A 26,588-nucleotide genomic window follows, 5' to 3' on the forward strand; every position below is an offset into this window, starting at 1 on the left:
CAACAAAGGACACACATTCTTAAGTTGGCCGTCGTTCCCACCACTCCCTGCGGTCTCCACCGTTCACACTTTCCTCCTTCATGCGACCTTCCTGGTCTCCGTACTCATTTGAATTAAACCTCCTAGTCTATAGCACTAAATTCCATTCCAGCGTTGACATTTTAAAACTCTACTGGGTATTTAAAAACACAGTATGTATGACCTAGCAGAAGAAGACATACAAATGTTCGCCAGTAACCCAGAAATGTAGTGGAGAAACAGGCCAATATTTAGAGTATAAAAAGGCATTAGTGAGGCATAGATTGCCTAACAACTTAGTAACTCAGCCTAGAACTGCCCAGAACACATTTGTTCAAGTTCATGACAATGTTTCCCTGAAGATTTCCCTTCTTTTTTAATTTTCAGAGTTGAGGAGGTATATTTTGTTTGACTACTATTCTGTTATAAAACTTAACATTCCTGAAATAAAACTGAATATATAGAAGGTGGGGGGAAGCTACGGATTTATATTGTATGAATCTTTAACTGGTATGAACTGGAGGCAGCCAGCTCTAGCTCAATGGCTTTAAAACGAACGTATTGGATGTAAAGTGAGGGAAATGAGGCAAGTTAGGGGGAGACAGTGCTCAGAGTCACAGGCAAAGTATGCCTGAGTCTCCAAAGACACTGAGCCTATACCAAAACCAAACCAAAACCCAAACTGATTCTAATTTAAAGGGGTAATACTTTCCCTATCCGTTCCTCTCTTTCACCTTATTTCCTCCATATTAAGTTTCTGTTGCAGCCCTTATTGAGGAATGTATCAATCAGCATACATTAGTATATATTGTGTATATATGATATATACATACTATATAGTATGTAAACATATATATGTATAGATATATACTATATATACTCACTTATGCACAGAATGCATTTAAAACTGTATCTTTTTCCTATGCTACTGTGGCAGGCTCTGTAATTTAGCCATCCAATATCCATTCCCTCCACTCCTCCTTGCTAATAGTACCTCTGTTTTTCGTTTTCTTTTTGGCATACCTTCCCCAGAAACAGGTCACCTTTAATCAAAAGTGTTTCTTACTTTTCCAACTTCCCTTGCAGATAGGGGTGACTATGGCGTGACTAGTAAGTTATGCAGGGAAGGCTACTGGGAACCTTCTGAGAAATTTTTTATTTTTTTACTCAGGGACAGACGTGCTTGGCACTACCTTTTCTCCTGGTTCTGGACATCCACGGCTGGCTATCAAACCACCCCAAACTTAGTGGTAGAAAACAACAGCCACTTTATTTTGCTCACAAATTAATTCTGTGGGTTAGGAATTTATACAGGGCGTGGTGTGGATAGCTTATCTTTCCTCCATGAAGTCTGGATTCTTCAAAGGGCTAGGGGCTGGAATCATCTAGAGGCTTCTTCACTTCCATCTCTGCCTCCTGACTGGGATGACTCAAAGGCTGGGCTCAGCTGGGATTGTTGACAAAAGCACCTACAATGAGCTTTCCATGTAGATTGGGCTTCTCACAGTATGGAATCTGAATTTGGAAAAGGAGAATGCCAAGAGGAAGAGTGCCAAAAGGAGCATCCAGAGAGTAAGTGTTCCAAGAGAACTGACAGAAGCTGCATGGCACTTTACGATCCACCCTCAAAAGTCACATAATGTCACTTCTACCTTACTCTAATGGTTGAAGCAGTCACAAACCCACTCAGAGTCGGGGGAGGGAGCATAGACCCCGCATCTCAATGGGAGATATGTCAAGGAATTAGAGGATATATTTTAAAACCATTATACTCATCAACTTTCTCTTTGGAATAAATGACTTCATGCCTGGAACTGCAGCAGCCATCTTGCAACCATGAGGGAAAAGCCAAGAAAATCACAGAGACACACTCCCTGGAATGTTGACCTAACAATCCAATCAGAAAATTGTTACCTCCAGACTTTTGATAATATAAGAAAAATTAACTCCTATTTGTTTAAGCCATTTTTAGATTCTTTACGTTACTTGCAGGCAAAAGCATTTCTAACCAATATACTACCTCTCCCAGAGACAGACTCAATGGTATTAATACTTCTGGATTTAGAGTAACAGTAGCTATAGAGTTAAGAAAGCTATATGGAGGTGTTTTGATCTTTCATTATTATTTTTAAGTTTTCATCTGCTCTGGCTAAGCCTCAGAGAATTTCAGAATGAAGCATATTTGTAACTAGTTGACAAATTTTGTGTATAAAACTGACATTTTAAAAAAATGCATTACCCTTAAAAATGGTGGAGCACTTAATGACTGCAAAGCATTAAATGGTCTTCAGCCCTACAATTGGAAAAGGTGATTTACACTTTTATTCCCATTCAGGGTCAACCCTCCACAGAGTAGGAAATGAAGACATTAGTCTCTTCCAGAAGTTATACCCATAGAAAACAAAGCTTGGAAGAGGCAATAAGGATTCTGAAAGAATGAAGAAAAGTCAAGTACTCCTCCAAATGGAAACTTGAAAAAAGGCAATGGGTACTTATTACCCCCTACAGTGGGACCCACCTCGGCTCTGTTGTCTAGATGAGGAAACAGGAATAGAGTTCCTCTACACATTCCCTCTAAGAATTGTTTCCTAAGCTCACCAATCTGAGTTTGCTGTGGCATCTACTTAACTGTGGGGCTGAGCACCTTGCCTCTCACAACACACGCTCATTTCATGTGGAAATGAAGTTCAGGAAAGTAATTCACCTTTCAGAGAACAGCTATCCCAGGATCGGTCTCCCAGCTCTAGATTCTAAACCTAGGGGGACTCACTTCAGAAGTTGCTCTAGAGTTTAATGAAGCTCTAATATATGCCATTTGCCTCTGAGACATATGGAATGCTTTGAGCTTGGTGGCCACAACAATAGAAAATACCTTAATTGTTCTCAGAGAAGCTTCTGCTTCCTATCACATCCTGCAATTCCGTCTCCCCACGGACATGTTGGCATGTGCTCAGACCTCACACCACACGATCCTCCTGGGGGAAGTTTTCCATGTTGACTTAGTGAGAGCACAGCTTTCAGGTCATGCCAGATCCACAGTGAGGTGCGTCCCTGAGCATGTGGACTCTTACCCAGCAGCCCTCCCTCCCGGCACGTAGCTGGCACGTGAGAGACCTACAGCACTGATCTGCCGAAGAAGACCTCCTTCCCAAACTCCAAAACAAGCTGCTCCATCCTAGCGTTCCTTATCAGCCCAAAGGCTAGAGCTGGGATCTTGCATCCCATGAACTCACTGCAGGCCTTAAAAGACCTTCAAAAGTCCTTGGCACAGATCCTAACCCCCCTCCTCTATCCAACAATTCTGTGTAATTCCATGGACTCTGTAAACCCTAGGGCTGGTGTCCTGAGCATTCTAACAAAATAGAATGCCCCTAATATAAGGCAGAGTCTTGTTTTTGAAAGTACATAGGGAAACACAATTAGAGTTTTTCTAAAGCTTCCAATTTTCTCAAATTTTCCATTTGGATGGTACGCATTAAGCCCATCCTCAGTGACCCCAGCTAGTCATCATCATTACTAGCAACAAAATATAACAGATGTTTATTTGGATAATGATGCTGACTCAGTAGTCTAGAGGGAACACTCTTACAGAGGAAGGAGATGCAATCAATGCTGTGCGTGTGATCAGCGGCTAGCCCTGAATGGGGTAGAATTGGGGTTCACCGGAGGAATTGTACATGGCTCATTTTAAGGTGATGCGATGTGTGTGTGTGTGTGTACACACTTGTAATTTGTTCCCTTAAAAGAAATGGAATCTCTTATTTTGTGAGGCATTCTGTTTTGCCTCTTTTCTAGCAATACATAAACCTGTCTTATGTAAGAAAGTCAAAGCATCTTACAGACATTACTTCAGCAGCCCATGCAAGAGCCTAGCAAAGTTCGCATGGGGTGGTATTATTGTTTCCAGAATGAGTGTCCGTTGCAGTCCCCAGAAGAGCTCTTGAATGCTAACCAAAGCAATCTCACCACTTCAAAGCTCAGGCAGGCTTAAATTAGACTTGAAGGTGAAAGTTCAAGGAAGGTGGTTTCTTCATTTCTAATTCCTGCCATCTGGTCTGAATTTGACTCCAGGGAGAAGCAGGCAAGCAGGTGACAGCTTAGAGTATGGCTGGTCTTTACAAATGCCACCCAATCCTTTTCTGAATAACTGGCACCTGGATTTGCATAGGTTTGCATAAATTAAGCATCATCAGAATCCTTTCGGTGCTCATTTAGGATTAAAATAAATTTGCTATTTTTAAGTTGTCAATTCTAGGTGACTTTGCTTTCTTTTTATATAGTCATGTTGCCTATGCCCTCTCTCAGACTTTGATCAGTCATCTCTCTAGTGGGTTTCCCCCATGGTAACTGCTCTGTCCATGGCAAAGTCATTCATTTAATAATTATGTGTTGCATACATGAATGAAGTCAAGATCTTGGCTACTGGTCCCAGTTGTTGATCCTGAGCCAACATCTGAAAGCTCTTTTGGGCTGGAGGGCAGCTGAAAGCTTCGCTAGACATGGGGAGCAGAACAAAGGTCAGGACTGCTCACCAACTAGCCACAGAGATGACGGCGACTCCTGCAATGCCACAGCGTATCTGATGCCCACAGGCCAGAGGGAGGGGGACTGGCTTGAGGCTCCTGGCACATCTCCTTTCAGCGTGCTGGAGTGCTTTGAGCTCACTCATCTGTGTGTCTGTCTCCTCCTTTAGGACTGAGACGGAAGAGAATGGGAGTGATAAGTGTGATCAAGGCAAGGTTGGAATTTGCTCGCTCAGAGACAGGCCCCGCCCCCAGTTCTTAGGGGGTCTTGCTGGCAGTAGCTCACGTTGACACTCTGCTCTTTTCTCTGACAAAATTGCTCTTTTCTCAGCTTCTTGAAGGCTTCTGGAGAAAAACAAATTTCCTCAAGTCTACTCTCCCACATGAAAATGAGACTTTTTTATGCTATGAGGGAGATTTTTCTTTCTCCTACTCTCTTGTTGGAACCTCTAAAGGATCCTGGACTTGGAGTTCACACAGCTCTGAATGTACATCATCCTTACCTGAATGTACATCAGCACTCCCTTGGAAAAGGTGAGATCTATCCTCAGAGACTTAGATTAAATAGGTCTGGAGCAGGTTCTGGGAATCCAAATCTAGGTGTTTCAAAAGCACCTCCAGGTGACACTGAAGGGCAGTAGAGTTGAGAACCCCTAGCAACTCAGTCAGTTTGCCCAGGAAGGAAATTTAGCTCAGAGAGATATGATCTAGTAGAAAGCCAAGCCCTGGAACCAGAGCTCTCTCTTGTTTCAAAAGAGATTCACCCAGGCTTGCAATTAGGAGGAATGTGTGTCTGTCTTTAAGGAGACAGCATTTGGGGTGAGGTAGAGAACGGAATCTTTCGTCTTACTGAGCGTCTACAGAATCGGAAATTAGGCACTTCCAGAAAGGCCTGTTAAAGAAATGAATCCATCTAGTGACATAAGGCCCCCCGCTCAACAGCCGTAACCCAGTGCTCTAACCAGGCCCTGGCTTCTCAGCTTGGGTTTCTGATAAGGTCCAGAGGTGGTATCTGGAAATAAGAAATGGACACTCCTTAATCTTAATCTTCCAGGAGTCCAAAAGGTTCTTCAGACACTTTATCAGAGTTCACAGACCCTGAGTCCAAAAGCCATCAGGGATTGGTGTTCAGCCGAATAGTAGTTTGAATAAGAGTTTGGCCCTCCTTGAGGCACCTTCTGGGGTCCCTGGGTCATTTTGTAGCAAAAGAGTAGTATTGGAACCTGAATCTAAGACACTTTGACATTCTTAAATCTCAAAGACATTATTAGAATGCAAGAGTGCGATGCTCAAGTGAGTCCTCCTGGTTGCCCTTAACTCTCTGTGTTCTGGAGACTGAAAAGTACCAAAAATATAGTTCCAAAGTCTATGTTACTGGAAAGGTGCATTTTATCTAAAGGTAACCGGGGAGTCATGACTGCATCATGCCTGGGCACTTGATGCCCATATCAAGACAAATATGTGGGCTGTATTCACACTACATGGCTTCCTTTACGTTATGCAACATCTGGACTTCTGTGTGCTTCCCAACCCACCTCCCACAAAAATACAATAGAGCACCTATTTTACATATGATGCTTTGAATGTGTTGTCTCATCTCATGCTCACAGACATCTCCTAAGGTAGGCGTCGCCATCCTTTACTGATGAAGAAATTCCCTTAGATCACCCAGAAAGCCAGGATTCGAGCTCATATCTCTCCAACTTCAAAGGATCTACTTTTTCCACTAAGTATGCAATATCTCCCAAAAAAGCTGGGCAGCAGCTCTCCTCTGCTCTAGAATGACTGCCCTGGCCTGGTGTTTGAAAATACAAGCTGAGCCTCATACACTTACACGTCGCCCCAGGAAGGGGAGGAAGGCAGAGTATATTTCCAGAATTCCAGAGAGCTTCGAGGGTTGCCCTGGGGCCAGAGGCAGTTCTGCCAGGCAACATAAAGACACAAATTTCCAGGAAGAAATTCCTTAGTTAAAACCTGCTGTTTTGAATTTCCCCAGCTATGGCTTTGCCTAACTTCCTACAGCAGATGGGTTAAAACATTCGTCTTGCAGGCCCTGGGAGCTGAGAGCAGAGCTGGCTGCTTAAGATGGCTCAGGCTGGTTTTGTTGTTTTGTTTTTAGTCTTTTTTGGCTGTTTTTCTGATTCTGAGGGATCTAAAGCCAAAGTGAGACATTTAGTTGTCTTCCAAACAGCATTCTTGCAGCAGATTTAAAACATTTGCCTGGTAATTGTGTGTCTTCAGTGTCAGAAAGGGAGTCATTTAAATGGAGATATTTCTACACTTAATACCAGCCCACATGTCAACAGGAGCCAAGAATGATTTGTTTTCTCCTGATTTTCTTCTAAAAAACTCAAAATTTTATATACCAGCAGAGAGTTTTGAATGGGGGAAGACAAGCATGTTGAATGAATAAGTGAACGCAAGCCAGGTGGTCTGGCTGTTCTAAAGCTGAGCACATAGGACTGTCTGGGTAATTGACACTGACCTATGTCAACTGAAAAAAATGCACAACCTAAAGGTTGAGAATTATGTTTTATTCAGGAGACTTGCTGAGGACTTAAGCCTGGAACATAGCCTCTCAGACAGCACCGAGAGACTGCTCTGAAGAGGTGAGGGAAGAGCCGGGATATGTAGGAGTTTTTACAACAAAGACCAGGTAGTCGGAAAATCAAAAGATTACCATTCATTCCTTTGATATGCACCTTAACTATCTAGAGTCAGTAGCCTGCTTTTCTCAGGGTGCACATTTGGGGGCGCTGCAGTGGCTGACGCCTTGACGACTTGCAACCTCCTTTGTTTACCGATAAGGGAGGTATTTTTTTATCCATACCTATCAAAGGCCCCAGAGCTGTTGCACTCAGAGCCTTCCACGCAGAAGCTCAGTTAACCTTCACCACAATCCTTTATAAGGTAATAGAATTCTTACTACAAATTAGGAAGCTGATGCTGAATGGGCTTAAGCAACGTGTCCCTGTCCTCACAGCTGGCAAGAAGCAGCAGCCAGCCCATGCAGTCATTCCTACTTGGCCCATCACTTGCTTCCACCCCAAGGCAGTGAGTAACTGAACCCATCGGGAGTGAGATTTTGCTTTTTGACTATCAATTAACTGCATTGCAGACCCAGCAAGAGATTCTCAGAGAAAAGTGTAATAGGGACTTCCCTGGTGGCACAGTGGTTAAGAATCCACCTGCCAATGCAAGGGACTCGGGTTTGAGCCCTGGTCCGGGAAGATCCCACATGCCACGGAGCAACTAAGCCCATGCGCCACAACTACTGAGCCTGCGCTCTAGAGCCTGCGAGCCACAACTACTGAGCCTGTGTGCCACAACTACTGAAGCCCGCACACCTAGAGCCCGTGCTCCACAACAAGAGAAGCCACCACAATGAAAAGCCTATGCACCACAACGAAGAGTAGCCCCCGCTCACCACAACTAGAGAAAAGCCCAAGCTCAGCAACAAAGACCCAATGCAGCCAAAGAAAAAAATGAATAAATAAGTAAATAATAAATAAATAAAGCCCTATTCTCCAGGAAACCTTCTTTGGTTTATCCTAGGGCCAGGTTTCCCTCTCTTATTAAAAAAAAAAAGAGGAGAAAAGAAAAGTGTGATAACCCCAGAGCAGTCCTGAGTCCTGGCAAATCTGGGATGATTTCTGAGCAATGAAGACTCAGTGCTGTGCTGGTTTACACTCTCCCCCAGCAGCGCCAAGCAGACCAGAGGAGGTGGTGATGGATGTGAAACCCAGGGCTTTTTGATTTACCCCAAACTCTCCTGAAAGACAGATATGTGTTAATTGGCTCCCAGCCTCTCAAGACTTCCTGTTTCCTTGGTGCCTCTCGCCTCTGCTGGGTTAAGTTTATATTCACTGAAAAACAAAACTGAACAATTAGGGGTGATACCACAACAGCCGTCCTTTTTTCTCACTATCTAAGGCAATTCCTAGATAAGGCTCTTCCACAGCCTGTTTACAGGGATCAGTGCTAAGGAGACTCTCCCTGTGAGTTGGGAGAAGTCCCAAGAGAATATCATAAACCATTAGTTAAAATAAAAAATCATGACCAAAATGTCACATTCCCACTAGCAATCACCAACCCCTGTAATTTTCACCATACCCCATACTCCACTCATCTCCAGGATAAATGATTCACTTGTTAATGTGCCCTGAGACCCAATCCGAGGTGAAATGCGATGATTTAGCACCTCCTTTTCTTATGTTTATCAGAGCTATTTTTATGACCCAATTCAAACATTTAATTATAAACAAGAGATTAAAAATTATAATCAAGAGATATGAAATGGTTCTTGATGAAATTCCTTTTAGGAACCCTAATATCACATCTCCTGAAATCCATTTTTTGCTGTAGTATTTCTGGTCTGTTAATGCCAAATTAGGCATTTCTCGTAGACTAAAACTCTTCTCCGTTACATTAGTAGGAATCACTGTAAATCATAAAGCTACACTGAATACCAATATTAGCATCAGAATTTACAGGGCATGAAAAAACCACACCTATATGGCTGGCGCTTCTTTTTTTGCCTTCCAGTTTTACTGAGATATAATTGACATAGAGTACTGTGTAAGTTAAAGGTATACAGCATAATGATTTGATTCATATACATCACAAAATGATAACCACATAAGCTTAGAGAACATCCATAATTTAGATACAGACAAGAGAAAAAGAAAAAACTATTTTTTCCTTGTGGTGAGAACTCTAAGGGTTTACTCTTAACAACTTTCATGAATTATATTTGTCATGTCATACCTTATGTCCCTAGTACTTATTTACCTTATAACTGGAAGTTCATACATTTTAGATATCTTTATCCAATTCCCCCTCCCACCCCACCCCCCACCTCTGATCACCACAAATCTGATCTCTTTTTCTATGAGTTTGTTTGTTCATTTGTTTTTGAAATATAATTGGCCTACAGCACTATGGTAGTTCCTAGTGAAGATCATAGTGATTCAATATTTCTGTACATTTCAAAATGATCACCATGCTAAGTCCAGTTACGTATGTCACTATACGGTGTCACATATACGGATGTCACATTACATACATATGATACCTTATTACATACAGTAAAGATATTACATTATTGCTAACTACATTCCCTATATTTCACACTCGTGACTCATTTATTTGGTAATTGAAAGTCTGTACCTGTTGATCTCCCTCACTTGTTTCTCTCATCCTCTCCTCTGGCAATCACCTGCTTGTCCTGTGTATCTATGAGTCTGCCTCTGTTTTGTTATGTTTGTTCATTCGTTTTGCTTTTTAGATTCCACATATAAATGAAGTCATGCAGTAGTTGTCTTTCTCTGTCTGATATTGCATTTGTGTAACACCCTGTAGGTCCACCCATGTTGTGACAAATGGCAAGATTTCATTCACCTTTATGTTGAGTGAGTAGTCTTCCATTGTGTGTATGTACTACATCTTCTTTATCCATTCATCTGTTGATGAGCACTTAAATTCCTTCCATACCTTGGCTATTGTAAATAAAGCTGCAATGAACACAGGGGTACATACATCTTTCCTTTTTGTTTCTTTTCTTTTTTTTTTTTTTTTTTTGCGGTACGCGGGCCTCTCACTGTTGTGGCCTCTCCCGTTGCGGAGCATAGGCTCCGGACGTGCAGGCTCAGCGGCCATGGCTCACGGGCCCAGCCGCTCCACGGCATGTGGGATCCTCCCGGACCGGGGCACAAAACCATGTTCCCTAAATCGGCAGGTGCCACCAGGGAAGCCCTTGTTTCTATTTTTGTTGAAGTATAGTTGATTTGCAATATTATATTAGTTTCAGGTGTACAATATAGTGATTCAATATTTTATAGGTTATACTTCATTTAAAGTTATTACAAAATAATGACTATTTCCTGGTGCTGTACAATACATCCTTGTTGCTTATTTAATTTACACATAATAGTTTGTATCTCTTAATCTACTACTCCTATCTTGCCCCTCCTCCATTCTCTGCCCCCACTACCCCACCCTTGGTAACCACTAGTTTATTCTCTATATCTGTTTCTGTTTTGTTACATTCATTCGTTTGTTTTATTTTTTAGATTTCACATATAAGTGATAACACAGAGTATTTACCTTTGTCTGACTTATTTCACTGAGCACAATACCCTCTAGGTCCAGCCATGCAATATTTTGTAATTAGTGTTTTCATTTTCTTCAGATAAATACCCAGGAGTACAATTGCTGGGTCATATGGTAGTACTGTTTTTAAATTTTTGAGGAGTCTCCATACTGTTTTCCATAGTGGCTGCACCAATATATATTCCCACCAACAGTGCATGAGGTTTACCTTTTCTCTACACCCTCACCAACAAGTTACCTGTTGTCTCTTTGAAAATAGCCATTCTGACAGGTGTGAGGTGGTATCTCATTGTGGTTTTGATTTGCATTTCCCTGATGATTAGTGATGCTGAGCATTTTTTCATGTGTCCATTGGCCATATGTATGTCTTCTTTGGAAAAATACTTAGGTCCTCTGCTCATTTTTTAATCAGTTGTTGGATTTTTGATGTTGAATTGTACGAGTTCTTTGTATGTTTTGGATATTAACCCATTATTGGATATATCACTTGCAAATATCTTCTCCCATTCAGTAGGTTGTCTTTTCGTTTTGTTGATAGTTTCCTTCACTGTGCAAAAGCTTTTTAGTCTGATGTAGTCCCATTTATTTATTTTTGCTTTTGTTTCCCTTGCCTGAGGATACATATCCAAAAGATTATTGCTAAGATCAATGTCACAGAGCATACTTCCTATGATTTCTTCAAGACGTTTTGTAGTTTCAGGTCTTATTATTATTGTGTTACTGTCAATTTATCCCTCTATGTTTGTTACTATTTGCTTAATATTTAGGTCCTCTTATGTCGGGTACATATATATTAACAATAGCTATATTTTCTTGGATTAAGCATTATGCAATGTCCTTCTTTGTCTCTTGTTACCATCTTTGTTTTAAAGTCTATTTTTTCTGATATAAGTATTTCTACCCTGGCTTTTTTGTTTCCATTTGCACGGAATACCTTTTTCCTTCCCTTGCTTTAAGGTGTGTGTCTTTAGAACTGAGTCTCTTGTAGGCAATATATATATATATATGGGTCTTGTTTTTATATCCATTCAGTAAGCATTTAGTCCATTTACATTTAAAGTAAAAGTAATTAGTGATAGGTATGTACTTACAGTCATTTTGTTAATTGTTTTCAGGGTGTTTTTGTAGTTCTTTTTGCTCTTTTCTTCTTTTTCTCACTTCCCTTGTGATTTGATGACTATCTTTGGTGTTATGTTTGGATTCTTTTCTCTCTTTTTTGTGTGTATCTATTATAGATTTTTGGTTACCACGAGGTTTATATATAGCTATATATAGTATATATATAGCTATATATAATATGTGTGTATATATAATATATGCATGACTATTTTAAGTTGCTGCTATCTTAAGTTCAAATGCATTTTAACAACCCTGAATTTTTACTCACCTCCCCAAGTTTAATGTTTTTGACATCATATTTTGCATATTTTTGGTTTGTGTATCTCTTAACCACTTATTATAGACACAGATGGTTTTACCACTTCTGTCTTTTAAACTTCCTACTAGTTTAATAAGTAATTGATCTAGTACCTTTACTGTATATTTGTCTTTACCAGTGAAATTTTATGTGCATTATGACTTCAGAAGGTCAACTGAAGGAAGACCAGCTTATAAACATACATGTACATTCTCATCTCTTCCTGCTGAAACCAAGACATCTCCGATTAGTGGAGATTGTGACTTGGGTATTGATTGAGCACCAAAGGAGTTCAGAATGAGACTCCCTCTTCATGTCAACTGTGATTTGGCTTAACTCCCAACCATACATGGGGAGCCTTAGCCACACCATAACACTAAGTTTGTGTCTACAAGAAAACCTCCAACCTGCTTTCTGTGTCACCTAGCATGCATCTCCAAAGGTTCTACTACATCCCTTAGAACCCTATTTTATATATTATTTTGACATGACACAATACACACATCAGAATCTCACAGCTTATAATGCAGTAATTCACTTGCAGCCAAGCAAGGAGGACAAGGAAGTGGACAGAGCTTGTTGAAACTAGAAGTTCCTACAAGTTAGCTTGCTTAATCAACAGGAGGTAGGATTCCCCCCCAGTATTTGCTTTCTTTTAATGAAGACTGTGTGTAACTGTGTATTAAGTCAATGCAGTCACTGACACGAAGACAGGGCTACAAGTCCAAGTTACACTTAGCAAGTTAACACTATACTGGATAAGACTCTCTCCTTGTCCAAACTTTGGACAGGCTCCTCTGAGCCCTCTTTTCAACTAAGCCTTGTCTTTGAGCCTTATCTTTAGCCTGCCTAGCCCAGTTTTAGCAAGAATCCAGCCAAGTCAATTTATCTGATCAAATTCCTCATCCTCCACCCATGACATCTTATCATCTGGTCTGCTTCAGCAAGAATCTCCCTACCCTTGATGTCTCCCTTTAGTAATTTTCCATTCACTGTCCTACCCCATGCTGCGCATTGGCTGCAAGTCCCCATCTGTCTTTGCTGTATTCAGAGTTGAGCACAGTCTCTCTCTTCTATTGAGATAGTCTTGACATCTATGGCAATAGTCCTAAATAAAGTCTTCTTTACCATTTTAACAAGTGCCAGACTAATTTTTTCCTCAACCATAGTCAGACTGTGTTGTCTTTGTAAAACAAAGCATTTACAATCTTCTCCAAGTTTTACAGTTCAGTTTCAGCCACAGGTATTAAAATATGATCTGCTGTCTGGGGCCCAAAGGCTCCAAAGCTCTTATTGCAGTTGCACTTAATCCTTTCTCCTTTCTCCCTCTTTTTTCCCCCTTCCCCCCAACCCCTTTCTGGAAAAAGAAAAGCTGTGCCTTACTTACAACTGCTGTTAGCATTAACACGTTCCAGAGGAGTAGGGCTGAATGCATGGGGAGAGGGTAGCAGCTCTACTTCAGACCATAAAAAGGCAAGTGGGGGCTTTGTTTGCCAGGAAAGGGCCTTCCTGCACCAGGTGGAAGATAGTGCTGGTGAGTGGGTGGTGCCAGGGAAGTATCTCACCAGACATCAGGACAAGGTTTTATGGGTCATTGGAAAGAGAAATGGGCTAACAGCATCCTTGTTGAGGTGACAGAAGCAGAGAGTAGAAGAAAGACTGAGGAACAATAAAAAGAAAAGAATTGTTAAGGAAAAAAAAACTAGAAGTAGTAGGAGAGGAAGTGGGAGCTTTGAGACTCAGGGTAATTTCCTGGCAGAACTCTAGCAAATGCCTGCGCAAAACCACAGTAGTCTGACAACGCTGTCATTCCCATCTTTTTTTCTCAAGCCAAGGGGTTGCTCTCCGGGCTTATGGAAGAGGGAACCTGGAGGCAGTGATTTGCCTATTCACCAGCTTATACACATACAAATCAGCCTGCGTTAGTTGTTCCAGCTTATTTTGTGGGCTTTCACTCAGACACTTGAGTACCACCGGTGGTGGGGTATTGGGTAATTTGTTGCAGAATGTTTTTCGACTGTCACTAAGTGTAAAGAGATCATTCACAAATTTTCCCTTCTCTTTGTCTTTTAAGTGCATGTAGTTGTTAGACAGCTGATGTGATCCAGAAAACAAAGGCCGTTTTCCTCTATTCATTCTATACCTTAAACAGGAAGCTTTTTCCATGCCAGTTTCCAAGAGCTCTACAAACCCTGCTGACATCTTTGCGTCCTCGGCTTAAAATGATGCTTAAAGTTGCATCCGACATTCTTAACGCGCTGAACGCGTAATTCGTGAATAAAATGAGGGTGTGCATTGTGGACTCTGATGAAGACACATGTTGGGGCATGTGAGCATACAAGCAGATCAGTCTTCAGTCAGTGCCTTCTTTCCACTGTTCTCTGAATGGATCTAGTCATCAGAGCAGTGAAGGTCACAGCATTGGCATTTCCACGCAGGGAAGCCCACTGGGCTGGGTGTCCCTCATTAGTATCCATAGATCCATCTCCACTCGGCCCCATTTTGTTCCCTGGGAGGCTGCACTCTGGATAACATCACTCCAGCTCACTTGTCCTCTGGCTTCCATTAGGTTTGGCCAACGAGAGGGGCTGGCAGGAAATCAAAGGGAGAGAGGGGTGAGCACTTCCAGAAGTTCATTTCCTCCCACACCAGCCTCCTTCCTCCCTCCCTCCCAGGATCAGCTGTGCAGTGACTGCAATCCTTAACACAAGACCACTGTTCCTGGTTGGTGGGACCTCTCACCAGAGAGCTCCAGTTTGCACCAGTTTCTGCTATCTTCTTCCTGCCTTCCTTCCAACCAGAAGGGGAAAGGCACTACTTCCTGCTGGTACCAGTCCCTGTCATCATCCCTTGGCCGCTGACTTAACTTTGCCCACACATTTTTTTTTAACTTTTTATTTTGTATTGGAGTATAGTTAATTAACAATGTTGTGTTAGTTTCAGGTGTACAGCAATGTGATTCAGTTATGTGTACAAATACACATAACTATTCTTTTTCAAATGCTTTTCCCATTTAGGTTGTTACATAATACTGAGCAGAGTTCCCTGTGCTATACCGTAGGTCCTTGTTGGTTATCCATTTTAAATATAGCAGCCCACACATGTTTTTAAGTATCCTCTTTAGTTAATTTATTTATTTATTAATGATTGCTTTCATTTATTCATTTATTTTATTTTTGGCTGCATTGCTGCGCGCGGGCTTTCTCTAGTTGCGGCGAGTAGGGGCTACGCTTCATTGTGGTGCGTGAGCTTCTCATTGCGGTGGCTTTTCTTGTTGTGGAGCACAGGCTCTAGGCTCTAGTAGTTGTGGCACATGGGCTCAGTAGTTGTGGCACACGGGCTCTAGAATGCAAGCTCAGTAGCTGTGGCACACAGGCTTGGTTGCTCTGCAGCACGTGAGATCTTCCCAGACCAGGGCTCGAACCCATGTCCCCTGCATTGGTAGGCAGATTCTTAACCACTGTGCCACCAGAGAAGTCCCTAAGTATCTTCTTTGGATGATCTTTTGTGTGGGCCATCTGTTTCCTACTAGAACCTTGACCACTACCCACACCTCTTCATTCACTATTGGGATTTTATACCTCTCTCAGTTTTCCAATGCATAGTTCCAGTCTGAAATGTATCTTTCACATTCATGAGCATTTTTAGACTACGTTAAAAAAAAATAGTAGCTATAGGCTCCACTTCCAGAATGACCACTTGAGGAGCCCTGAGGATCCACTCCCAATGAAACAATCACAACTGATGAAAATTATTTCTAGAAGCATTTAACATCTCTAGAAATTGTCCTAAGCCCATATAGAACATTTGAAAAATAAAGTTTATTCAAGAAAATCTGCTAAATCGTGAGAACAGTGAGTCTCTGGCACTTGAGCCATGACCTGCTAATTACCACTCTCCTCCAGCTCACCATGAGGGAAGTTCCATTCTGAATGAGACTCCTAAAAAGTGAGGCTCCTTTTCTCCCTGCTCCCCAGTTAAGGAATATGGCATCTCACTGGGAGGACCAGGGCACCAGCATTTTTCATCCCCTCTAATTTCAAGTTGGAAAGGCTAAATTTCTGGTGAGTGCGGCTGAGAGGCTGAGGTTTCCCATCTTCCACTCAGTCCCCACTCATAGGGCAGAGGCTCTATACCAGATGTGGCAGGTCAATATTAGGGATCCAATTATCATCCCCTCCAGCTCGCTTTTAGGATAGAGGTTCCACAACAGAGGAAGCAAGCCAAGAAGATTAGAGGCTCCTACCTCCTGCCCAGCACACAAAGCAGTGGCTCAGAGATTTTTGCTCAGGGGGAAAGACGATCCATAAGAACAAAGGGTTCCAAAACTCTCTCTAAAAGAACAGACTTTATTGTAAACAGAGTGTGGGGAAGTTCAAGCCTAAGTGTGCTCTCAAAAACAATGAAAATTTTGGTGGTAAATAATTAAAAGGAGACTCTGTAAGAATAAAAACTAAACCACAGGCAAGACAGTTAACAAGAGAAAGCCAGGGAAATAGATAGCCAAGAAGAGCACTCCACAGGTCAGCACAAACCTCAAAGACTGACCTCAAAAACTACTCCTACCTGAATTTAATTGGATGAGACTGTGGAGCAAGTTATACAACAGGCATTGTCAAAAACAACAGAGAAATCAGCCAGCAATTGGTGAAGCCTAACAACTTAGTGTAATATTGAATGGGCCAGATAGCTTCACAGAGAGCTCAGTGAAAGAAAAAGTCAAGAGTAAAATGGCAGACATAAATCCAATAATAATAATAATAACATTCAATGTGAATTTACTATGTAACAAAGTCAAAAGACAGAGATTGTAAGACTGGATTAAAAAAAAAAAATCCAACTATATGCTGTCTACAGGAGATACTCTTTAGATTCAAAGATGCAAATAGGGGCTTCCCTGGTGGCGCAGTGGTTGAGAGTCCGCCTGCCGATGCAGGGGACGCGGGTCCGTGCCTCTGACCGGGAAGATCCCACATGCCGCGGAGCGGCTGGGCCCGTGAGCCATGGCCGCTGAGCCTGCGCGTCCGGAGCCTGTGCTCCGCAGCGGGAGGGGCCGCAACAGTGAGAGGCCCGCGTACCGCCAAAAAAAAAAAAAAAAAAAAAAGATATAGCAATTATAAACACATATACACCTAACAACAGAAACTCAAAGACAGCACAAAGCAAAAGCTGACAGAATTGAAGGGAGAAATAGACAGTTCTACAATAGTTGGAGACTTGACTTACTCCACTTTTAATAATGAATAGGACAACTAGACAGAAGATAAGTAAAGAGACTTGAACAACACCACAAACCAACTAGACTTAACAGACATCCATAAAACAGTCCAATCAACAACAGCAAAATACACTTCTTTATAAGTGCACGTGGACATTCTCCAGTATAGACTAATGCTAAGCCATAAAACAGCCTCAATAAATTTAAAAGAATTACAGTAATAAAAAAGTGTTTTCCAAACACAATAGAGTGAAATCAGAAATTAATAACAAAAAAAAATTGGGGAAATTTACAAATATGTGGAAATTAACACAATACTAAATAACTAATAGATCAAAGAAGAAACCACAAGGAAACTTAGAAAATATTTTAAGGTGAGTGTAAATGAATATATGACATAGCAAAACATATGGGATGCAGCTAAAGTGGTGTTTAAAGAAATTTTATAGTTTTATAGTTATAGTGTTATAGTTTTATGGATCTAAAATCTCAGTATAAGAGCTAAAACTACTATAAATCTCTTGAAAGAAACATAGGCGTAAATCTTTGTGACATTGGATTAGTAATGGTTGCTTAGTTATGGTACAGAAAGCACAAGAAAAGATAGAAAAATTGGAAATCATCAAAATTAATTTTTGTAGAGACAAGGACATCACTTAGAAAATTAAAAATACAAACTATAGAAGGGGAGAAAATATTTGCAAATCATATATCTTGTACTTGTATCTAGAATAAGGTAAAGAACTATTTCAACTCAATGATAAAAAGACAAATAACCAATTAAAAATGAGCAAAGGATGTAAATAGAGAGTTCTCCAAAGTAGATATACGAATGGGCAACAAGCACATAAAATGATTCTCAATGTTATTAACCATCAGGGAAATGAAAATCAAAACCATAATGATATGTCACTTCACACCTACTAGGATGGCTATAATATAAATATTTTTTAAAAAAACAGGTAAGTGGTGGTGAGTATGTGGAGAAATTGGATCCTTCACACATTGCTGTTGGGAATGTAAAATGGTAGAGCCACTACGGAAAACAATATGACTCAGCAATTGTACTCCTAAGTATATACCCAGGAGAAATGAAAATATACATTCACTCAAATGACATATACATGAATGCTCATAGAAGCATTATTCATAATATACACAAAGTGGAAATAACCCAAATATCCATCAATTGATGAGTGAATAAATCAGATAAGCTTTATCCATACCATGGCATATTAGGCTATAAAAAGGAAAGAAGTACTGATACATGTTAAAACATGGTAAACCTTGAAAACTTTAAGTAAAAGAAGCCATTCACAAAAGACCACGTACTGCATGATTCCACTTAAATGAAATGTCCAGGATAGGTAAATCTTTAGAGACAGACAGAAAGTAGATCAGTGGTTGCCTAGAGCTGGAAAGAGGGAAAATGGGACGTGATTGCTAATAGATATGGGGCTTCCTTGTGGGGGAAATAAAAACGTAAAATTGATTGTGGGATCGTTGTACAATTCTATGAATACGCTAAAAAAAAAACCCCAATGAATTGTATACTTTAAATGAGTGAAGTGTAAGGTATGGGAATTATCTCTCAATAAAGCTGGGGAAGGGGTTGTGATCACTATTGCATTTTCTGACTTTGGAAAGCAAACCAACCATTAATAAAAGCAACACTTCACCCCCTTCACGTTCACACTCTTCACTCCACTCAGACCAAATTTCTGCTGCACGAGATATCCAGGCAGGATAGTGTACTGGCTGAGCGGCAGCTGCCTGTGATGGAATCTTGACTTCATCGATTACCAGGTGTGGGATCTTGGGAACGTTCCTTAACCTCTCTGTGCCTCAGTCTCCTTAGCTGTAAAATGAAGATAATAATAAATTCTAGCTCAAGACGTTTTTAGAAGATTTAAAAATATAATACATATAAAGCTTTTAGAACAATGCTTACACGTAAAAAATGCTATATAAGTATTGCTTTATTATTAACCGATTTCCCCTTCCTAACGTGACCTTGAATTTCCCCCACCACATGGACAGGCCAATCATCGTATTCCATCCCCTTGTTCACAGTGACTTGTTCAGAGGCAGGTGCATGAGTTAATCAAGCCAGTCAGGACCAATGAGACTTAATTCTCAGACCTTGACCTGGGGTAGCAGACTCCCTCTTTTCAACTGGCAAAAAAAACAAGAAAGTATTTAGTCCCCAGAAGTGCTGGCAGTCTTTAGAGGATCACAGGGGTGAATCCACCGGAAGGAGACGCACAGGTAACAGTTTAAACATCAGTTCCTTCTGGAAACCTGTCCCCACCATCACTACACACAGACCAGATTAAGTGTTCCTGTTTCACAATCCCATAATAACCTCTAGAGCCCCTAACCCTAAGGTTAGGCACGTCCCAGTTTGCCCAGGGTGATCTCAGCTTAAATCTGTTGGCCCAGCATAATTATTAAGAACTCCCCCTTTCACCCTCAAAGGAGTCCCAGATGGACGATCAAGTAGATAAGCATCTTATATCACAATATTTATGCACTATATGTTGTTACTTCTTTAATTGTCTGACTGTTGTTGAAAACTAAGCCTTATAAAGGGCAGGTATTATGACCATATTGGCCACTGTTCTATTCCCAGCACTTAACACAGCGCCTGGCATAAAATAGGTGTTTAATAATTATATGCATAATACATGAATAAATAAGTGAATAAAATAATTTTTTAAAATTATCACGGGCTTCCCTGGTGGCGCAGTGGTTGAGAGTCCACCTACCAATGCAGGGGACACGGGTTCGTGCCCCGGTCCGGGAAGATCCCACATGCCACGGAGCGGCTGGGCCCGTGAGTCATGGCCGCTGAGCCTGCACGTCCGGAGCCTGTGCTCCGCAACGGGAGAGGCCACAACAGTGAGAGGCCCGTGTACCGAAAAAAAAAAAAAAAAAATTATCACCACACCTAGTCCTAGCCCCAGGGTTTTCCTCTTTCAAAATTATTACCCCTAAAACAGTCTCTAGTATTTCATTTTAAGCTGATTTGACAATGAATTAAAATATATCAAAGAGGCAAGCACATGGTAGTCCTATAACCTACACCCCTTCAAAGCAGCAACGTTTGCTCCTCTGGGAACTAGTGAATGGAAATATCCTATTTTCTTGCCTTCAAACCAACACAACACCTGAAAAGTTCAGGACACCAAGTTGAGTAAAGATTTTGTTTAAGTCGAAACCTAAAACTCAGGGTAAAATTCCCAGATGCAGAAAAAAGCCCTACCAGAATTATCCTCCTATCGAAAAAGAAAGCAATGGAATCTTACAAAGCTTTTGTAGCAAATTTAAGTTGTGCAAAAAAGTACTAAAAAAGACTGTTTATGTTCCCCACCTGCTTTGCTGGCCTTCATTGGACTTCTCTGCCAGGCATCTCAACTTAGATGCAGCACACATAAATCTTTATTGGATCTATAAGCCATCTAACACCTCCACATTTTTTGCCGTGATTTTTCTCATAGCTGTGAAAAATAATTTGCAAAGAAGTTTGAAGAAGTTTTCCACTTTTAAGAGCTGGAATTACAATTCAAACTTCAGGAAGGATGAGGAGGGCAAGTTTGGAGCACAATACACTTGCACAGATTCACTGATCCATTAGATAGAAAGGAACAATGAAAAGAAGTAGGGAAAGTATGCTCTTCAGAATATTTTTGGCATTAAATTAGTCTTACTAATAGTGCCCCAGAGGCAAACGTGACCAAATCTAAAAGGTTTAGCGTATGTTCTAAAGTTAAACTTAATTCAAATTACTTTCAGACCCCTCGGGTGCGCAACCAATGTTCTGAATCCAAAGGCCGCTTCAAGAGAGAGAAAAGAAAGGTATGGAAAATATCCAACCAAGAAGTTAAAAATACTTAGTAAGGGTGGCAAAACCAAATAAATATTTATTGGGCCAATTCAAACCTTGGCTCATCATTAAAACGAAAATATTTTTAAGCTTTAGGAGAAAATAAAGTAGATTGCTCTTCCCAAGCTATGTATCATCTCATTGTTCTCTGCATTTTTTATTGTTGATTCTCAGGATTATAAAAAGAGAAACTACACTTCCAATACCTCTTTTTTTTTGCAGAGCACAGGCTCCGGACGCGCAGGCTCAGCGGCCATGGCTCACGGGCCCAGCTGCTCTGTGGCGTGTGGGATCTTCCCGGAGCGGGGCACAAACCCATGTCCCCTGCATCGGCAGGCGGACTCTCAACCACTGCACCACCGGGGAAGCCCTCTCATACCTCTTGATTAAACATCTCAGAGCAAGAAAAACCAGTGACCTAATGCAGAGCTACACTATATGAAGAGCTGCTCTCTCCGCAAATGCTTAGAACTGGCTTTGTCAATTCCTCTTGTACACTCTAACCATAGCCAGAAAAAGAATTTTGAGTCATGAGCCAGATGAAGTCTTTTCTCAGCTTTGTTATTTTTCCTTCTCACTTAATGCTTTTCCTTCCTTTCCTGTTCTTTAATTTCCCTGTGCACCTCCTAAAGAAATTTATTTACAAAACTATTAACTAACTTCTTTTGCAGTGCTGTACGTTGAACTACACATGAAAAATCCTTTAAGAGTTAGGATGACACCTTCAGAGTTCTGGATTTTACTTCTAAGCTAGACTGGAAGCACTAATTAGGCTATATGTCCAAGACGTCTTGACAGTGGTGTCTCTGCACTTGTCTTCCTGGTATAATAAAGATTTAGATGAATTCTTTTTCATTTCATTACTTTCATTCTCAAAACAAGAAATGGTCACTGTTTCTGTTATACTCTGTTTTGTGGCCCACTATAAAAAAAAATCTTACACATCAAAATGTGAACCAAGAAAACATCTCATTTAAAACACAATTATACACAATCCAAAAAGATTAATCCCTTCATGAAAGGATTCTTCACTGGTGTCTTTTAAATACAGCAGTAAGGTTTTTCAATATATTTAATTAAAATTATCTAATTTTATTTTGATTTACACACAAGTTCTCAGAGTTTCACATTTTAAAATATACAACAATTGTATTATTTTTCTAAGTAGATTGAGTATAAACCTCAATATTAGTTTCTTCCCATTATACTGTCTCCCACTGCATTGTTACTAATTGATATTCCATAGAAATCTTGTCCTGTTCAAAATATATACCTCAAATAATTTATTTAACCATTTACTATTCTTTTTAATGAGTCACTGATGCAACCAAATGCTTATTAAACATCCACAATGCTTCAGAACTTTTATCGAGCACACTCAATGGGTAACAGAATTTTATACCTTCCCTGTACTCTGGGCAACACAGGACCTGCTGATTCATTTAACTGAAACTCAAACTTCAGCCAAAACTTTTAGTAATATTTTCAATAGAGTACAAAACTCTGCAAGGAATACAATCTTATATGAAAAGTGAACATATGATAAGACTAATATCACAAATTGGTGGGGAAAAGATAGACCTCTAAGTAAGTGGTATTGGCATAACTAGAAAACTATTTTAAACAGGAAAACTGAATCCATTTCTCACATCATAAAATAGGATAAATTCCAAATGTATCAGAAATGTAATCAAATGAAACCATGCAAGAGATGAAAACGTGAATGAATTGCTATATTACATGAGAGTGGGAAATTTTTTCATAACCATGACCCAAAATCCAGATGCAAAAAGAGGAAGGACTAAAAAAATTGATGTAAAACTTTAGAGAGGGACTTCCCTGGTGGTCCAGTGGTAAAGAATATGCCTTCCAATGCAGGGGACTCGGGTTTGATCCCTGGTGGGGGAACCAAGATCCCACATGCCATGGGCAATTAAGTCCTCGCACCACAACTACTGAGCCCGCATGCCTCAACTTGAGAGCCCGCGTGCTGCAAACAACAGAGCCCACACTCTCTGGAGCCCGTGCACCACAACTAGAAAGAGAAAACCCGCACACCACAACTAGAGAGAAGCCTGCGCCACAATGAAAGATCCCGCATGCCTCAATGAAGATCCTGCGTGCCACAACTAAAACACAATGCAGCCAAAGTAAAAAATATTTAAAAAAAAATAAATATTAAAAAAATACTTTACAGAAAAAACCCTTTACGTGTGAAAAGCATTATAAATAATATAAAAAGAAGACATATGACAAACTAGGAAAAATATGTGCAACGTATATTACAAAGGGTAAATATATTTAGTATATGAACAGGTTTTAAAATTTGAGAAGAAGTTCAAGGACCTTATATTGTCACAAGGGACTAAGAAGCAGTTTATAGGCAAATGTAAGTGACCTACAGAAAGCTTAACATTGCTAATGAGAGAAGTATAATTTCAAACTTCATGAGATACACATTCTCACAAGATTGGAAAAAAACCAAAAGTTTGACAACACACACTTTTGACGAGGCTTTGGGAAGTACGCACTTTTGCTCTGCTGGTGGGAATGCAAAATTAGACATCTCTCTTGGAGGGAAATTTGCTAATCTCTTCTGGAGGTCCCTTGCTAGATATTGACCCAGCAATCGCATTTCTAATAATCTAACCCAATGATACACTGGCAAAAATACAAAAACATACACAAGGCTATTCATCACAACACAATTTGTAAAATTAAACAACTTAGAAGAAACCCAAATGTCCATAAAAGAGGAATGACCGAAGAAACCAAGATACAGCCACACAATGGAGCACAAGGCAGCTATCAAAAGGAATGAGGATTATCTCTACACTATTCTGGAGTGATCTTCAAGTAAATCATTGAGTGAAAAAGGCCACTGTAAAAAGGTGTGTATCATTAGGAAGGAGGACAAAGATATGAATGCCTATAAGTACTTGCTCAATTAATAAAAAGCAATGGAAGGATTAACAGACTTTTTAAAAAATGGTTACCTCTGAAAAATTATATAAAGAGGACAGAGGACAAAACAAGACTTCTTTGAATATACCTCGATTTGTAGATTTGAGTTTGGCACAATATAGATATTTTACATAATTATATAACAAAATTAAACATAAAGGTGATCCTTAAAAATTGACAGCAGCAATTCAAAGACCACAGAATGTTTGCAGAAGGGCTAAAGGTGCACCAGTATAGCCTTTGGTAGGCTTTTTGTTTGTTTTCTGTGGGATTTTTTTTTTTTTCAGCATTAAGAACCTCTTATGAGAGTTTATGATTTTTTTTTAGTGTAATAATTTTTGCTAGAGCACAGTTGATTCACAATGTTGTGTTAGCTTCTGCTGTACAGCAAAGTGGATCAGTTACACATATACATAGATCCACTCTTTTATAGATTCTATTCCCATATAGGTCATTACAGAGTATTGAGTAGAGTTCCCTGTGCTATACAGTAGGCTCTTATTAGTTACCTATTTTATATACAGTGGTGTGTATATGTCAATCCCAATCACCTAATTTATCCCTCCCCTCTCTCTCCCCCTTGGTAACCATAAGTTTGTTTTCTACATCTGTGACTCTATTTCTGTTTTGTAAATAGGTTCTTTTGAACCATTTCTTTAGATTCCACATATAAGGGACATCATATGATATTTCTCCTTCTGTCTGACTTACTTCACTTAGCATGAAAATCTCTAGGTCCATCCATGTCACTGCAAATGACACTATTTCATTCTTTTTATGGCTGAGTAATATTCTATTGTATATATGTACCACATCTTCTTTTTGTTTTTTTTTTTTTTTTGCAGTACACGGGCCTCTCACTGTTGTGGCCTCTCCCGTTGCGGAGCACAGGCTCCGGACGCATAGGCTCAACGGCTATGGCTCACAGGCCCAGCCACTCCGCAGCATGTGGGATCTTCCCGGACCGGGGCACGAACCCGTGTCCCCTGCATCGGCAGGCGGACTCTCAACCACTGCGCCACCAGGGAAGCCCCACATCTTCTTTATACATTCCTCTGTTGATGGACATTTAGGTTGCTTCCATGTCAAGTTTTTGATTTGGGTTTTGCTCTTGTGAATATTTTTAGCAAGTGAGAAGTCTTCCATAATAAAACAGGTTTGTGGTTTGCACAAATTTTTTTAAAAATTGAGAGCAAAATTTTTCAAATGAATGAAACTGTGTATCAAGTAGGGGCCAAAACCACGCAGAGGAGGTATTGGAAACACTGTAAGCTGACTGTACCTCCCTATGAGGACAGACCCCGAGGATCAAAAGACCTGCAAACAATCCTTAAACTGCTTTCAGTTATCAAATCCTTCATGCTAGTGGCAGTTATCGTTGTTCTGTTACTTGAGTATTGTGAGATTAAAAAAATGATTATTTGTGATGGTGTCATCAAACAACAGGATTCTTGACAGGAGGGAAAGGAGATACAAATGTAAGATCCATGAGTTAATCCCCTGTTGTCCTAAATTTGAACCAGAACTATCAGCATGAACTTATGTATTTAATTTTTTAAAAATACATATTTCTTAACTCTGTCCTCTGAAAACTCTGGAAACAATGACCAACCCAAGAGCAATGAACAGCCTTAGGTCACTGCTGTTTCTATAAATCATTTCCAACTCAAAGGAATCATATTCCCTTGGGAAAATGGCTATTCTAAGTCTGAGAAAGGATAATGGACTATCTTGTCAGACCATAACACAAGAAAGCTCCCAAACGTTATTAAGATTGCTCAAAAGACTCAGAAAACAACTTGAATATTTTCTCACTGCTCAAAGAGGGACACATTGGAGCATCAATAAGGATAATGATTGCAGTGACTGAACACACATCAAATATGCTTATTTCATAATGATCTTTTTTTTTTTTAAAATTAACAGGTCACATTTGAAGGGTGCTAACAAACTAATGTTTTTGAAAGCCAATTAAGGGGAAGAATTAGGCCTTTATCTGGTGTTGCCTATTAAAACTATACTAGAGTAACCAAATAGCTGATAAGGCAATTAAATGAAAGTGAGATTATAGAGTTTAGATAGCATTGTTTTGCAACACTTTATTAATTAATAGAGCTTGGCAATGATTATCAGTGGTTGCCAATTTTACAAAAAGAAGACTGGTAGAAGTACACAACACCACTTAAACTGTCTTGAAAGAAAGAAAGAAACGAAGAAACAAAGAAACAAAGAAAGAAAGAAAGGAAAGAAAGAAGAAGGAAAGAAAGAAAATTAAGGAAGGAAGGAAAGAGAGGAACGAAGAAAGAAAGAAAGAAAGAAAGAAAAAGAAAGAAAGAAAGAAAGAAAAGAAAGAACCTGGATCTGATTAAGCCTCAACATCTTACACATACAGGAACATGTTAAACAGTCCTTTGGCGATACAATTAGCAAAATTCAGACTGAAGAACCCTA

This window comes from Phocoena phocoena, chromosome 7 (genome assembly GCF_963924675.1).
Source record: "Phocoena phocoena chromosome 7, mPhoPho1.1, whole genome shotgun sequence".
In the NCBI taxonomy this organism is placed as follows: Eukaryota; Metazoa; Chordata; class Mammalia; order Artiodactyla; family Phocoenidae; genus Phocoena; species Phocoena phocoena.